Source organism: Anomaloglossus baeobatrachus, chromosome 2 (assembly GCF_048569485.1).
Source record: "Anomaloglossus baeobatrachus isolate aAnoBae1 chromosome 2, aAnoBae1.hap1, whole genome shotgun sequence".
In the NCBI taxonomy this organism is placed as follows: Eukaryota; Metazoa; Chordata; class Amphibia; order Anura; family Aromobatidae; genus Anomaloglossus; species Anomaloglossus baeobatrachus.
The window spans coordinates 585,864,067-585,882,187 of NC_134354.1; the positions used below are offsets into that span (position 1 = coordinate 585,864,067).

At 40.3% G+C, this 18,121-nt stretch overlaps 1 long non-coding RNA gene across 4 annotated transcripts in view; it reads right to left on the bottom strand.

Annotated features, from left to right (window-relative positions):
- The window catches only part of LOC142291883 (uncharacterized), a 484,372-nt gene that overhangs the window by 71,422 nt on the left and 394,829 nt on the right, over window positions 1-18,121 (bottom strand). For 3 of the 4 annotated variants that reach the window (XR_012750552.1, XR_012750549.1, XR_012750551.1), the window contains 2 exons: window positions 7,237-7,282; window positions 4,963-5,093 (listed from right to left, as the gene is read on the bottom strand). This is a non-coding gene — a long non-coding RNA (uncharacterized LOC142291883). Of the gene's footprint in view, window positions 1-4,231; window positions 4,508-4,962; window positions 5,094-7,236; window positions 7,283-18,121 lie in introns of those variants that run through there. The other variant, XR_012750550.1, reaches the window with a different exon arrangement.

The following is an 18,121-nucleotide window of genomic DNA, read 5'->3' on the forward strand; positions in this document are numbered from 1 at the left end:
CAAAATGGCCAGGTGGGTAGAATGCAGGGGTGCTGTGGGTCAGTGGACATCAAAGGAACACAACTTAGTATTCCAGACACTTTTAGGATGTCACAAAAAGTGTCAGCTCTTTGGGGAAATAAAATAGCGTGGCAAAAAATGGCCAGGTGGGTAGAATGCAGGGGTGCTGTGGGTCAGTGGACAGCAAAAGAACACTAACTTAGTATTCCAGACACTTTTAGGATGCCACAAAAAGTGTCAGCTCTTTGGGGTAATAAAATAGTGTGGCAAAGGATGGCCAGGTGGGTAGAATGCAGGGGTGCTGTGGGTCAGACAGCAAAGGAGCACTAACTTAGTATTCCAAACACTTTTAGGATGCCACAAAAAGTGTCAGCTCTTTGGGGTAATAAAATAGCGTGGCAAAAAATGGACAGGTGGGTATAATGCAAGGGTGCTGTGGGTCAGTGGACAACAAAGGAACACTATCTTAGTTTTCCAGACACTTTTAGGATGCCACAAAAAGTATCAGCTCTTTGGGGAAATAAAATAGCGTGGCAAAAAATGGCCAGGTGGGTAGAATGCAGGGGTGCTGTGGGTCAGTGGACAGCAAAGGAACACTAACTTAGTATTCCAGACACTTTTAGGATGCCACAAAAAGTATCAGCTCTTTGGGGAAATAAAATAGCCTGGCAAAAAATGGCCAGGTGGGTAGAATGCAGGGGTGCTGTGGGTCAGTGGACAGCAAAGCATCACTAACTTAGTATTCCAGACACTTTTAGGATGCCACAAAAAGTGTCAGCTCTTTGGGGTAATAAAATAGCGTGGCAAAAAATGGCCAGGTGTGTAGAATGCAGGGGTGCTGTGGGTCAGTGGACAGCAAAGGAACACTATCTTAGTTTTCCAGACACTTTTACGATGCCACAAAAAGTGTCAGCTCTTTGGGGAAATAAAATAGTGTGGCACAAAATGGCCAGGTGGGTAGAATGCAGGGGTGCTGTGGGTCAGTGGACAGCAAAGGAACACTAACTTAGTATTCCAGACACTTTTAGGATGCCACAAAAAGTGTCAGCTCTTTGGGGAAATAAAATAGCGTGGCAAAAAATGGCCAGGTGGGTAGAATGCAGGGGTGTTGTGGGTCAGTGGACAGCAGAGCAACACTAACTTAGTATTCCAGATACTTTTAGGATGCCACAAAAAGTGTCAGCTCTTTGGGGTAATAAAATATCGTGGCAAAAAATGGCCAGGTGGGTAGAATGCAGGGGTGCTGTGGGTCAGTGGACATCAAAGGAACACAACTTAGTATTCCAGACACTTTTAGGATGTCACAAAAAGTGTCAGCTCTTTGGGGAAATAAAATAGCGTGGCAAAAAATGGCCAGGTGGGTAGAATGCAGGGGTGCTGTGGGTCAGTGGACAGCAAAGGAACACTAACTTAGTATTCCAGACACTTTTAGGATGCCACAAAAAGTGTCTGCTCTTTGGGAAAATAAAATAGCGTGGCAAAAAATGGCCAGGTGGGTAGAATGCAGGGGTGCTGTGGGTCAGTGGACAGCAGAGCAACACTAACTTAGTATTCCAGACACTTTTAGGATGCCACAAAAAGTGTCAGCTCTTTGGGGAAATAAAATAGCCTGGCAAAAAATGGCCAGGTGTGTAGAATGCAGGGGTGCTGTAGGTAGCAGGACAGCAAAGCCCAGCACAGCGTTTGCACGACCTGCCTAGCAGCTATGGCTATGAACGCCTGTAAATCAGCCCTGAAAAAGTCTGAAATAACCAGTAGTCCCTAATCCCTAAAGCGCTGTGTAGATTGCACTGTATCTCTTTAGCTCACACAGCAGCAGTAGCAGCGGGAGCGGGAACAGTGATTGTCACCCACACGCAGCAGACAGATAATGGCGGCGACGGGGAAAATGGCTGTGTCGTATAGAGCAAAGACATGTGACATGCACAGCCTATGACACAAGCCCTTGCTTGTCTGGCAAAAATCCACTGTGCAGTGTGTGTCTCTGTGATTTGCTGACAGCCTGGCCCGCCCCACTGTACGCGCGGTTAGGGAAAAAAAAAAAATGCCGATCGGCATTCTATCAGCACTCAGCAGCAGCACTGATCTAATCCCCGTCCCCCCCCGCACACTATAAGCTGAGTTTTGATAATAGCGTGATTCACAGTGACTCACTCTATTACAGTGAAAAGCCAGCTAGTAACTAGCTTGGCTTTTTGGTGCTCGAACCGTTCTCGAACGTAACTCGAACTGTCGAGCTTTTAGCAAAAAGCTCGAGTTCGGCGAGTCTCTCGAACACCCCCCAAAATCACTCGAACATGAAATTGGTGAACCTCGAGCCTTGAACATGACTCAACTCTAATAACAATACAATTCAAAGCCTAAATCTACCACCTAAGACAGAGGTCTCAAATGCGCAGGCTGTGGGTCACATATCATCTCTGAAGCTACATTTTGAAGCTATTAGGGCATCGGTGTTCCCAAAATATGAAGCTTGAAGAGCGACAGCAAAGAGGGCCGGGAATAAAGGAGGCTTACTGACACAAGTGCCTTTTCAGATTAATGTACATCCTCGGATTCAATTGAAATATATTAAATATATTGCAGTGCATGTAGCCACTGGCTCTCCCTCCATTACAAGCTATGGTTAGCGTGCCCCTCACTTGCGATGCATGATGTCACTCCAATGAGCTACCTCATCCTCCTGCACTGGCTATCAAGAAGGATGTACACGCTGTGTCATGGGAGTGGGGACAGGTGAGAAGAATCTTTTTTTTAATATACATGTGAAGAGCGACAAGATGAGGGACATGACTACACAATGGTGGCCAGGATTGAAGCCTTTATTGCAGGAATACATTATTGGAAGATGGGGGCTAGGGCAGAGGACATTATTTCAGAAAGGGGGCAAGAATGAGAAACATGCATTATTAGTTTGTGACAGCCATAATTACTGTAGCTGTACTGTATTGGGGAGCATTATTAATGTACAGGGTCAGCTTGGGGACAATATTACTGTACTGCCAGCTGAGTGACAAAAAAAGGAAAAAAAAAAGGGAAACATTTTAAAAAATGTTTAAATAAATTATAAAACATAATGGAAAAATATTTTAGATAGAGTTGGTTTGGGAGCCAAAATTGACCTGAATCCCAGTGGAAGTCACTAATTGGGCAGTTCATGTCTCGTGTCACATGCAGCCGAAACACGTCTTGTGGGGTGGGCGGGGTTTTTCCTTTTTAATTGTTTAACGACATTGATACCTCAGTGCAAGCCATTCAAACACTGCAAGTGGCTCGTACTAAGCTGAGCAACGAACATACCCAAGCACAGTGGTGCTCACGTGAGGAGTCTGCATACGTAAAGCATTCAAACTCCAAACTCAAACTCTGTTTTATTTGAAGTCTGTGTTTGGTATGAACACTGAAAACCGAACCTCGGGTTCACTCATCTCTAGTCATCATCTTGCATGGGTCAGGGAGCATCTATGCTGGACAAAACACCTGTGGGCCTCATTGTTGCTCACTAATGAAAGTTAATTCATGCTGAAAGTATGTCCGTCAACGTCAAGGAGAGCACTATGTATCATTTACTGCTGTTACCAGATGAACCTTTGGCAGTGGTTATGTTACAGTATAGGCAGATGTGTCTAGTAAATACAGAACTGCCTTACACATTGTAAATGGTACAGTGACAAGACTCTAATACTTGAATAACATCATAAATCTAGTTATTGTGCCTCTGCATGAACAACACAGCCTAATTTCATCATCATGGACGACAAAGCTCATCGAGGTCGCATCATTAGGCAATGGCTATTGGAGACTGAGGGTACCATAAATGGAGTAACCTGTACTCTCTCCAGACCTGAATCCCATAGAAAACTTATGGGATCAGCTGAGTTATATTGTAGAGTCTCATAACTCAATGACTTGGGGGGATACTTGAGGCAGCATGGGAAAAAAATAAGAGCAAAATCTGGTCACTTTTCATCTGGAAACAGATCCTTTTATGCATACTCATGAGTTACAGTATAAGTATTGTGTAAATAATCCCAACACTTTCTGTAATGTCAGGTGGTTAAGGACAATATTCCATAATGTAAAAAAAAAAAACCTTAAATACAGAAAATCCTTGAATACAATTTGTAAAATATTTAATGAACAAAAGGAAGATTGCATCTTGTTGGTGAAAATCTCTTAGTTTTATATATATAAAAAAAATGCTAATTATTTAGTTTTTATCCTTTTACTTATAGCATGAACACTGTATAGACATTATCACTGTTCACATCACTCCAAATAATGACCACAAAAACAATTTAATTTCCCTATCACACATTCACTCAGGATAAATTCACAGAAAGCAAATTTGCCGTGTGACATGGAAGTGTAGGAGAAAACGGGAGCATTTGGCAGAATCGAACACAAAAACTGGGAGGACATACCATATCTGATCCATAAAGATGTTTGAAATGGTTGTCTTGAATCTAGGACCCAAGTCAATTTTTGCAACCACCACCACTATACACTATATGACAGTAATATAGGAATAATTAATCTTAGTAAACAATGAGAATAAAAACCTTACCAGTCTAGGCAATCAATTGACCACCATTAGAAACATTAGCAATATTTTCTGTATTTTCTAACCAAAAAGTCAATCAGCAACATAGAAGTCAAATTTGCACTTGTGATTCGAAGTCAGTGTCTCCCTGGACCACACTTTCTATACATAAGAGATAAATCATTTTACATTATCTTGACATATCCAGACTAACATTATAGCAGACATATGGGCTCAGAGCACAAACCCCTTTATAGCGAAAATATATTACTTTATTGCCTATACCATGCTGAGCATTGTCACCAGGTATTGATGATATTGTGTTTAATTAATATTATCATTTATACAGAGAATTGTGTACACAGATTATATCCATTAGTGTCCATTTACTATGCCCCATAGTATATTGTAATTCTTACCAATTTAAGCATCTGCACAGAAGTTAGTATCTGGAAAAGACGCGATCACTGGCACACAGTGCTGAGCGCTGGAGGCACTGCTATGATGGATGGCTGCCTTTGACTAAGTGAGATTTCCAGGCGAGGAGACACTATAGAGAAGAATAAAGTAGTATCTTTGTTATAGTGAATGAAATATATATTCCTCATTTTTGCAATTCTCCTCTGTTCATTAATATATAACTGCACATTTTCTCCACTCTGAGATAGTAGAAAGCAGACATAGATATATTCCTGGATGGAAATTATTTGTCAGGTAAGGCACACTCATTTGTTAGCAACAATTTAACTTATTAACATTTTGTTCCCGGAGAGATTTTACATTAACAGTCCTGCAGTCACAATCAGAATTAGAACTAGCTGAGAGGAAAAGGAACACTCTCCAAAATTTCTTTATGATATAAATGTATTTAATTCCTCTCAGTAACAGGGTGCCCTGATAATGTTCAATTAAAATCGGAATAATATCCATCCAGAATTATCTTGCCTGGTGTTCAAGAATGCAAAGTCACCACATATATATACATAATGATGCTCACTAAGCCCCTACTCAAACCATGATGTATAGATGCGAACAGATACTAAGAATTGGGGGTCATTTACACTTGCTTAACTTTTCCAAATTTTACCTAAATAAGACCCAATTGACGATTGTCATTGTACCTTTTTTGTCTTTTTTGTCCAGTTTTGTTTATTTTGCATTCATTTTGATTTTTTTTGTTTGCATTATTCTATTTGTGACTTTTTTTAAAGTCTATTTCACAGGTCCTTACTTTTTTTTTGTAGGTTTAGTGTTTAGTGATTCCAGATGATTTTGCCTGATTCATCAATTGTGACTTTTTAAAAAGTATTTATTTGGCACAACTCAACTCCATTCCCCTGCATGGTGTATTTTTGAGTCTCTGCTCTGCTCTCCCTCTTCTCTGCAGGGACACCCATTCGCTCATCATGGTGGGTAGCCCGCACCATGCTGCACAGCTACCTCGCAGTCCTCCACATAGGTGTTTCTTGCTTCTCTCTCCTGCAACCTATTCATGCCGCACAAGCCCTATAGCAGTGCTCCTAGGGCGTGGGCACAAACTGCTGCCCTTTCCTTAAAGGGCCAGCGTGTTATTCCCTGGAAGCACCTCTTAGCCTATTGCTGAGAGGCACTGGGTACTTAAGGCACTCTACTACTAGGGGAAGGGCCTGATCAATGTGTTTATTTAGCTATTGGTTTGTTCCCTAGCCTGATGGTTGTCAGGTCCCCTTGTTCACTTTGCTTCCCATTACAGTGTACAATGTCCTTGCCTGTCTCCTCATCTTGTTGGTACCACAGTAATTGTCCTTCCTAGCCATGTCATCTGCCTCAGGTATCCCGGTAGTCCCAACTTTACTAGTGGCTTTGTCCTTCCACCCTGGCCACGCCTTCTGCCTCAGCTACCCAGGTAGTCCCAGCTTTATTAGTGATTGTGTCTGTCCACTCTGGCCATGCAATCTGCCTCAGCTACCTACCCTGGTGGTCCTAGCTTTACTAGAGACCATGTCCGTCCATCCCAGCAATGCCATTTGGCTCAGACTTCCTGATAGTCATTGCTGCACTAGAGACTCTGCCCATTTTTTCTCTGTGTCCATCCCTGCCTGGGGGTTAGTTGCCATATTCTCGGTAACTGCCCTGGGAGTAGCACCTGGCTTCTGTCTCTCAGCGGGTGCTTAGTCAAGCCCATCCCACTAAAGGTTCAGCTCAATGTCCACTTTTGGTCCAGTGGGTCCACTCCTGCTCACCGCTATACCATGTGCAGTGGAGAGGGTTGCAGTATGCCAGTATTTGAGGTATTTTAGTGCAATTTTTCTTCCATTTTGCAAAATGTGTGAAACAAGCACTTCAAGCATGAAAAAGATCCTTTTTGACTCTATGCCAAATTCATTAATCCTGTGCACTATTTTGAAGCATTTGGTGCTAAATATAGCAAGTAATACCAAAAGACATAAAAATAAAGTGGCTTAAAAACCTTCACAAATGATGATTTTGGGCCAAAGTCTTTTTATTTGTAGAAGTATCCAATGAGGATCCCAGATTTACCCACCTCCACTTTTTCAGGAAAACAAACAACAACTTTATTATAACTATGCTATACAATAAATTTAAAAGAATTGAGACATTTTTCATCAATAGACATCTTAAAGGGGTTGTTCAGGCAAAATAAAACTTTACAAAGGGAATGGGATCAGTAAAATCAATAAACTCTGTCTTACTCGCCAATTGGCACCCAACTGGATCCAGTGCAGGCTACTTCATGATCTGCATAGAGAAAAGAAGTGGTGATGTTTTATCATAAATTACTGCTCAATTTCACCTGACCTCTGCAGCCAATCAAAAGCCACAGAAGTCCAAAACCTTTAAATATTCAACAGTTATTTTAACACATTTTACTTTTACGTTAAAGGAGCTATTCACAATGATATGCCCCTTTTTGGGCCAGGGAGCTATAAAATGTCCCGTCAATGTATATTTGGTACAATAAGGTATATAGTGCAATCATTTTCATTTTTTTTTTTTAAGGTCACTTTTCTTTTTCATCTTCTGGTGTTATCGTTTTTTTGCACCAAGTTCTTCAATATGATGAAGAAGGTGCATGAATTTTGTATAAAGTCAAAATCTTTTTAATCTTTTTGTCTGTGCACCTTTTTGTCACAGAGAGACTCATGTTCAACAAAATGGATGAATTTGGTGCAAATCAAAAAGTCCCTGAGAGTTATTCGTGTCAAACAATTGGACATGTTTATGTCACTGTCATATTCTCTCTTTTGTTTTTGCTGATATCAGTTGCTATTAATGGAAAAATAAAGGAAATAAGTGTCTGTTTTCAGACCACAAAGAATGACCACAAAGAATGACTTAAATACATTTATATACATATCAAATATTTTTATATTCCAAACAAATTTTTTATTGGAGTGTGGGGGAGAGCTCGGCTAGTAACAGGAATTTTGATTGACAGTAGCATTTTTACTTACATTTTTTATTTATTCTTTTATTTTGTTTCCCTATTATTTTTTTATTTATTTTTCATTTAGTTTATACATTGTGCCCCCATAAGGTAATAAAAGACTTTGAACCTTTGAATGAAGTATTTATATTTTGGAATGTTTTATCTTATTTCCCTTGTAACTGAGGATGGTATATTGGCTCCAGTTACAAGAGAATTGTAGCCTCCTGGCTGAAGAGCAGAGATGTCTGGGTCTACTATGACCTAGCAGCTCACGTTGCTTTCCCATACACAGCGATCTCATGACCGCTGTGTATGACGGAGTAAGCACCCTCAGCGCTTCCTATTAATATGTACACAGCACTTGTTTAGTGCTGAGTAAACAATGATTGAGAAGGCATAGACGGTAATAAACTGTCACTGCCTTCTCTGAGAACTCCAGCTATATTTCCCCAGCTCCAGCACCTCCAAGATTGTGTGTAACTGTGCAACTATGCCGCAATGTTTTAGAAAACAGAGTAGCATCAGGACTGCTCTGACATTTAAAGTCAATAGACGTTCCTGAAGCAGTTAAATTATTCTACTGTAATCTTAAAAGGGGCCATTGCATTGAATAATATAAGCTTCTAATGTGATAAGTAATTATTTATATGCTACATTGAAATACAAGAAGCTCTTTGTATGGTTTTACTTGCACTTCACTAGGTCATTTAGGCATGGCTACCTAATTTTAGTCCATTTTCATAGTATAATAATTATTTTGGAGACTTCAGAATAATATAATTTTATATTATGATGTCATCTTGTCGGAGGCTATATTTTTTTCATTAGTTGTTAGTATGTTTAGTAACACATGCCTGTACAGAAGCTCTTAATAAAAACTTATTTAACTCTGCTGCTTGTGTTGCATCAACTTTATGCTCCAATAAGCAAGACAATAATGACAAATTATCAAATCAAGCCTCAGATGTGACCCTCAATTGGGAGAGCAGCAATTTAATGAAGACAAAAGCTACGTGAAGGCTGCTAATATCATTTACTGATAAACAGGTTTTCTCAAGAGGACCCTAGCTCAATCCCTGGAGGGCCTATAAGCCTGCATAATTTCATTTAAAATATTGTGCAATTCACTAAATTAGTCTTTGAACATCCTTACTATCCAATTACGAGGCTCCGGCAAGGACAGAATAATGACATTTTTCAAATGGTGAAAAGCATGTGGTCTTAACAAACTTAAGACAAACACGAAAATTGACTTTCAGTTTTGAAGCCATAGTGACGTTCTGGTAATTCCTCTAGCAAGAGGCAATGATATTAAACCAGCACCAGGGCAATAAGCGCAAACTAAAATAGTAAATCTTAGGCTTGAAAACATTTCTTCACACTGGTACCTTCAGAAGCAAGAATATCATATGCCTGAATAATGTTTTTGCATTTGCAAGCTATTTGGACCACTTAAAATCTAGTGAAAGCTTTTCTGAATAACGGGTACAGAATACCTCTTGGACAGTTTTATCTTCGAGGCAGGCAGAAAAGCTTAGAGTTTTAGGAAGTGAGATTCATCTCTGTTAACGCACTGCAAGCCACATTATTAAAGTCGTTTGTCATGGTTTGAATATTTCTGCTTGATTCACCATTAAATCGCTGTTCTAATTACCAACTTTGTCATGAGAAGCAGCCGAGCTGCTGTATACACAGGAAAACTTAATTTTTTTAATAATGGTTTGGCTCGTACAAGGAAACATTTCAAGAGCTATATGTATTTAATTGATGAGAGAATGCCTGGTGAAATCGTAAGTCAGTACATGTAGAATTATCATGACAGCAAATAAAAACATCCTCTAATTTTCTCACAGGAAATCATTTTTCCGATGATGGCGGTGAATTATTTTTCTATATGTTGTTAATGGTTTATCTGTTAGATATTTGGACTTGGTAATGCTATAATTTTTTAAAGCAGTATGGTTCTAGAAAAGGCTAAAGTCAAAGTTTACATTTTTAATATACTGTACACCCTATTCGTACTAAGTCTTCCCATTCTGTTTATGTTTTTTAACATTTGAAGGAAATATTTTAAGTCTTGCCATCCGTTAGAAATTATAGCACCTTATAATCCAACACAGGGTAGTCAAATAGATGTCAAATTGACTGCTTTGAGTATCTTAGATAGAGGGACACAAGGCATCGTTGGCTTTATCTATTTTGTTATTAGATGTAAAGGATATTTACAGTAGTGTTATCTCTGGAGGAACTGTATTGTTAGGAATTGGTAAAATGATCACGGAGAAGGGATGGGGGCAAAAACAAAAACTGTGCCCTTCTGTCCTGGCAAAATCTGGTATCATAATTTGGCCTTTATTATGGACCTCATCTGTTATGATAACACAACTGACACTTAACATAGAAACCTCACTCCTTCAGACGTAAGTCAGCCATACACATTCTCGGCTTTTTCTTCCATAAAGAATCGTTCAGCTGAATACTTATGTATGGAGATGGCTTACATTTGGGAGAACACAGAGATCATAAGTCAAATTTTACCCGGTGATACGTTGTCTGGGTATTCCATACACATTAGACTGTTGCCCAAACCCATCATTAACGTCAAGTTTGGCTATTATTAGTTTTATAGACATAGTTATGGACTGTTATGATCAGTAATCAGTATTATTGAACATATCCAAAGTAGGACTCAAAATGGCGTTTCAACTGTACTCAGATATGGGACTTTCTGATCATAAGACTTTCGTGATTCATGCTGACTTAGCTTAATATAAAATGATGAAACACATATACATACTGTATATATCTCAGAATAAGCTCTTTTGCCATTTACCCAATAGGAGAAGTGTTACGTATTCTTGGCTCCTATCCAACTGATTTCTGTAAATGTATCTGAACTTCCGTAATAAAGGCAGTGATATATATTTCTACCTAGATCCGTGAACATCACTGGGCTGTGTGGACGTATAGCATGCATGCAACTGACAAATGACTCATGATTTGGAATGCAGATGAGTTTAAGACGTGGATGCATAACTTGAATTACGTCACCCCAAATTATGACCTCCTTATCATTAGTTTAGTGTGTATGGGGGCCTTTAATTTTGTGTTCATGTAAAAGAGCCTGAGATATTGGAAAAGCAGAGCTGACACCATGACAATTTTTCTAAATGATACAAAAATGGTGGGCTATTCATGTGGGGTATATGGGTTACTGATTTTTCTGAAGTATTCTTTTTAAATTTTAAATATTTATTTGTATCAGTTTCACAAGATCCAGAGGCAATTGTAATAACTTATACCATCTTTCATGCAGGCCTATAAGAGAAAAAATGCATCTTTAATATTTCATCATCATTATTGCAATTTTAGTGTGATGCTAATCACTATACAGACAAGTCAAAAGACAGGATAGTCAAATTTTCCAAAGTCGGGTACTAGAAAAGCATGTCAAAATTAAGGGAATAGACAGAGTCAGGTAACATTCAAAACTCATAATACCTAGAAGACAGCAGATCAGAGCAAAAGGACTAGGCAAGAGGAAGGTCAGATGACAGTTAGAGGTCTAGCAACAATGATCAGAACAACAAACACAGATGCAGGCCTTCAAGCACCAAAGAACTGAATGCTAAGACTGGCAGTGCTCTGTGATAAACTGCTCAGTCAAATAGCTGGGAAATTACCAGGTACAGAGAACACCTGCAGAAACCCAGCACCTCCCAGTATGAGATTGGATGACTGAGCTTTCATTCAAAACACTGACAGCTCAATATGTCACAGCCAGGTTGCACGACTGAGCTGTCACCCACCCAGGAATAGTGACAGTACGCCCTCTTCAAAGGAGGGGCCAACAGACCCCAGGTTTCCCAGAAAACGTCCGATTGAAGTCCTTGATTAAACGATTGTTCTTTACAGAACGAGCCGGAACCCAGGATTTCTCCTTGGGTCAGTAAGCCTTCCAGTGAACCAGATAATGGAGGGAATTCTGGACCTTCTGAGAATCCACAAACCTCTGAACTTTGTATTTTAAACCCCTAGTAACAGAAAAAGGAGGAGACAGAGACAAGGGCAATAGCGCTGGAGGAACAAATTCCTTTAGGATTTGTGGAACATGTTTGGGATAAAAAAAAAGGGTGGAAGTTTTACTCTAAAGGTCACCAGATTAACTACCTCCAAAATCTCATATAGGCCAATAAATTTAAGACACTTTCAGTTTAATATATTTGAAAGATAACCAAACCTTATCTCATACTTAGAAAACAGGAACCTGCTTAATATTTGCTATTGGCCTTGCATTTTTAACAAAGTTGAGCCACTCCAATATTCTTTTGAACCTCCATACAGGCATTCTCATATTTCTATGTGACTACCTTTATTCCAGGACACCCAGAGGTTATCCTAGAGAATTCACCAAAATAACGATGAAAACCTTAATTACAAAAAAATTGAGGTTCCAGTGGACTGATTGACCCAACTGTTAAACGCAAACTCAGCCAGAGGTAAATAATACAAAGAGGGATTCTATGCAATCTTACCTCATGATTGATAAACAACTTGGAAGGCCTCATAACATAAGGTAACCCTGATAACAGAAAAAGTGGGCTTGTTTACTGAAATGGTCGATTACCCAAATCACAGTTTTCCTACCAGAAAAAGGTAAATCAGTAGTGAAATCCATGGACAAATGAGTCCACAAACTTTCTGGAATTTGGAATGGAGCCAATTCCTGGGCCGACTATAACAGACTTTAGTTTGTGCACAACAAGCAAATTCAAAATGTTTAACACCACTATGCATGGATGACCACCAAAAGAGTCTAGCACTAGCTTTCTGGGTAGCTGTGACCTCTGCGTGACCACTCAAATCAGAGTCATGAAATTCTTGCAACAAATGTAATCTCAGGTACACAGGATCAAACAACTTGGACCCTGGAGTTGTGAAAGGGGCCAACGACTGTGCTTCATGGATGAATGTTTCCAATAGAAACCCTAATACCTTGAAGAAGATTGGAGGATGGAGGTGCTGGAAGAGAAACAAAATCAAGGCTGTGTGACAAAGTATCAGCTCTCACGTTCTTAGACCCTGGCCTAAACATGATAGAAAAATTGAATCTAGAGAAAAATAAGGACTAGAGTTGATCAAAAACCACCAAAATCCGGTACTAGCGGCGGATCACTGCCGGATTGGAAAAAAAGTCCGGATCCGCTTTGGATTCCCGTTCCCATATTAGTTTATGGGGACCATAATCCAGAGATTAAAATCGTTTGTGGAGGGGATAGAGGGGTAGGAGCGCGTGCAGTGTACTCACCCGAGGCTGTGTCATGGCAGCAAACTCCTTCCGGGTAACGCTTTTCCCTTCCAGAGCCGACAATTCAATATTCATTGTTTTACCTGCCCACCGGTGTGTGTAATTGGTTGCAGTTATACGTGCCCCCACCCTGAGTTGCAGCATGTCAGGTGACTGCAACCAATCACAGGCAGCAGGACGGCCGATGGGCAGGGAAAGCAATGCAAGTGTCTGAAGGTCAGTATGGTGAACGTGCATGTGTTTCAGAAACACATGCATGTTCCTGTCAGAAATGTGCGAGTCTGACATGACAGCACCCGTCACAGCCTGACGCTTTCTGAACATGAGCGTGCACGTACTTAGAAACACATGCACGCTCCTGTCAGAAGTGTGCGCGGCTGTGCTGCGATGTCAGACTCGTGCGAGTCTGGCATGACAGCACCTGGCATGGCCTGCCGCTCTCTGAACATGTGAACATGAGCATGCATGTACCTAGAAACACACGCACGCTCCTGTCAGAAGTGTGCGCGGCTGTGCTGCGATGTCAGACTCGTGCGAGTCTGGCATGACAGCACCTGGCATGGCCTGCTGCTCTCTGAACATTAGCGTGCATGTACCTAGAAACACACGCACGCTCCTGTCAGAAGTGTGCGTGGCTGTGCTGCGATGTCAGATTTGCGAGAGTCCCTCCGCAATTGTGACACCAACCTAAGAGAAACCGCATGTGACTTTTTGTTTTGTTATTATTTAAATAAATAATCTAAAGAAAAGCTGACATGCAGTCCCATCTAATTTTGATACCCAGTTAAGAAAAAGCTGACTCTGGGCTGGTATTCTCAGTCCGCAGCCGCCCGGTATTGCCGCATCTATTAGATGTGACAATCCCGGTGCTATTCCGGCTCTTCCCGTTGACCTGGATCAGTGCCAATTGGGGTAATAAGGGGTTAATAGCAGCGCACAGCTGCTACTAAACCCTAGGTTAGTGATGGCACAGGCGTCTATGAGATACCTGCATCACACTAAACTGTAAATGAAAGTAAATAAACACAGAAAGAGAGAAAATTCCTTTATTTGGAATAAAGTACAAAACACACCCTCCTACACCTCTTTATTAACCCCCAACACCCTGCAGGCCCGGTGTAATCCACACGAGGTCCCACGTTCGTTCAGCTCTGCTACATAACACAGCGAATGGCCATAGAGGATTACTGCTGGCTGTGCAGACAATGACTGAGCTGTGATGACTGCACGGAAGGCAGATACTGTCACAGGCTGGGGGCGCATCTGCCTGCAACCAATCACAGATGAGAGGACGGCCGGTGGGCGGGGAAAACACGGAAAGCTGTGTGTATACGATGCACAGTACAGGAAGTCAATGCGCGACCCGGAATAAATGCGCCGCCATGACACCGAGTCTCGATAAGCATGATACGCTGTTTTATTTCTGTTTTTCTATATTTTTTAATTATTTTCCCCAGTGCCGGATCCGGATCGTGCATCCGGAATCATGGATCCGGGTCTGGCAACCGGCATCTTTGAGACTGCGTGGATCCGAACTTTTACAGTCTGGATCCGCTCAGCCCTAATAACAACCATCTGGCTTGTATTGGGGTCAACCACTTGGCAGATTCAATTTAAGCTAAATTTTTATGATTCGTAAAAAGCATGATATGATGAATAGCTCCCTCAAAAAAAGTCTCAATTTTTCACAAGCTTATTTGACAGCAAGTTATTCATGATTCCCAACATCATAATTTATCCCAGCAAGTGAGAATTCCTAGAATTAAAGGGACATAGCCGCAAGTTGGTCAACCCCAATTTCAGAAGCATCCACTTCTACAGTGAACGACTTCTGGAAATCTTGCTGCATAAGGACTGGATGGAATATTAAACATCTATTTATTAAAGGGCCAAATAGCATCCGGTGACCAGACCCTAAGATCCACCTCCTCAGGAGTGAGATTAGTAAGAGGTTTGACGATCTGAGAAATCTCCTAATACATTTTTGCAGTAATTGTTGAATCATAGAAATAGTTGCAATGCTTTGAAGTCCCAAGGTTGAACCCAATTAATGAAAGCTGTACCTTCCAAGGATCCATCCTAAACCGCTCTGTAGATACAATGAACCACAGGAATAAAATGTCTTCATTAGAAAAAGTATATTTCTCTAACTTAGCAAACAAAGAATTTTCTCTAAGCTTTTGTAAGACAAAATGGACATGTTCATAATGTGATTCCAGATCAGGCAAAACATTTGAATATCATCCAGATAAACTATGACAAACATTCATATACAATAAAAAAAATAAAATTCATAAAGTTTTGAAAAACTACTGGCTTATTGGTTAATCCAAACGGCATGAGAAGGTTTTCAAATAGACCGTCAGATGTTAAAAACACTGCCTGCCACTCATCACCCATTTGGATGCATATTAAAATATAAGTCCCGTCCCTCTAAGATCAAGTCTGGAAAACTATTTAGCCCCTGTAAGCTGGTTACATAGGTAGGAGATAAGTGGAAGTGGGTAAGTATTCTTAACTGTAATTTTGTTTAAATTATGGAAATCTATGCAAAGACGGAGTACCCTGTCTTTCTTTTTAACAAAGAAAAATAATGCAGCAGCTACAGGTGAGGAGTAAGGACGAATATGATCATTCAAGACGATATATTATACAGGTGAGATAATTTTGTGCCCGCGCTTTTCACTTTGCCTGAACCGTTATGCGCTAGTGCTGGCCATATTATCCACATTACCTATTAGCGCAGGCATGAGATTATGGGCGGGTGTTTGGATGACGCTGGTGATGACATTCACAGCGCCGCCCATAATCTCGCGCCTGCGCAATTACATCACCGGCGCTCACGATTTGAACAGCGCTCAGTCCTGTGATAGTGCCACTGGGCATGGGCGAAGCTTCAGGAGCCTTGCGTAACATGAGGGCGGCAGCCTCATTGATGTAAATCAACACAGGGGGGGCGGCGAACAGTGGCAGGAGGGGGAATAATGGAAGAAATACAACCCGCCCCCGTGGCCAGCAAAGCTCATTAGCATACCAAAAGGTAAGATTTTATAAAGTGTTTATTTAGGTCTGAAAGGGCGCCCAGTAGGAAGAGGAATCTTTCTAGAATGCAGCCCAGGAGCTGCAGAAGGGGATTCTTTTAGTTTCATAGCAAAAATTCAGGTGATAGGTTCCCTTTAAAGGTGGTTACCTTTTTTCTTGGTCTCCAGGGTGGATACATACAGTGCTGCTGCTTTTTTGTGTGAGTGGAATAGTTGTGCAAAATAATATCACTACAATAAAAGAGACTGGCTTCTCCGACCTTCAGTTCCTCCAGGGAGTAAAAATGTCCTATGTCCTGCACTTGTTGACCCACATAATATTTTGTTACCACCGTTGCATACCAAGTTGGGTCCAATGAAAAACTTTATAAAGACAATGAATAAAAATGCAAAATCATTCAGGTATCTCATTGATAAATTTCCAAGGCTTAGTGAAGCAAAGCCAAAGCAAGGAGTGTTTATTGGACCTTAGATTCATAAACGTCTTCAAGATGAGGAATCACAGGGCAAGGAGAAGGTTAAATGAGTAGCATTCGCATTAGTGGTAACTAATTTTTTGGGGAAAGTCAAGAGCAAATAACTATGAAGAGTTGGTGGAAACTCTCCTCAAAACATACAAAGATGTTAGCTAAAGCATTAATTAGTTAAAGCAAATTGGCAAACAGAGCATTTAAACATATATACCTCATTTATATAATTTGTACACATTTTGTTTTGTATTAAAAAGTGTATAGCATATACATGATGCAGATATTCTAAAAACAATTATGGACAATTAAAGACAGTATTACCATAGTTTCTTTCCCACTTGGTCTCAGACGTTTGCTCCTGTTTACAATTCTGGCCCTGCCTCTAGAGCAGATGTCATGGGATTAAGGCTTGATTTGGTATTAATCTCTCCACATTCTCTCAGCACATAATGCCCCTAATCAAAATAGATTTTTCTGTAAAGTCTTTTTTTCTTTAGGTTATCTTACAGCAATGGGATGAACTGTCTTTTATTAGATCAATACAAGGTCACCAGTAAGGGTCATTTGTGAACTGTAAAGTTTTTAAAGATTCTTACATGAAAAATTTGTTTGCATCAGAACTAGATAGTTGAGGAATGGTGCTGGTAAGGAAAGTAAGTATACATTTCTTTTTTTATTTATTCAGCACACTAGAGCAGTTAATAAGGATTTATCCAGTAGGGGACTACTCCTTTAAAGAATAAGTTGTATACCTTTCCATTCTTACAGTAGTTAGTCTTTCTAAGCAGAAAACCAGAAAAATTACCACTCCAGTGTTTTCTAAATATTTTTTCCTTTGTTAGGTTTGATGTGTGTAAGTATCATAATGGTAGCAGCATACTCAGCGTAAAGCTATCCCAATTCAGATTGATGTCTGTTGACACATGGTGAGGTTTTAATATTAGAAAGTGTAGGTACTGTCACGATAGGGTACACCTTGTCGCGGTGGGATGGGTTTATGATTCTTTTGATCAAAAACAGTGTTTACTAAGTAACCTATGTTTCCTTATATGCATTATGATTTTAATTAGTTACAGCAGGGTATATGTTTATATTATTTTCAGTTTTGTTTTTTTAGGTCTTATGGCCAGTGTGAACATGAGCTTACAAGCTGCATGTAAACAAACTCATACTGCAGCTCACTTTTTTGTTTTCTTTTGTAGTTTCTTGTACTCAGTACACATAGGGTGCGGCCCCCTTCTTAGTGAGCTGGGCATTCCATCTATATTGCTTCCCATCGCTGTGTGTCCAGTCGGGACCCAGCCACTCTCTACCCATACTAAGATTGAT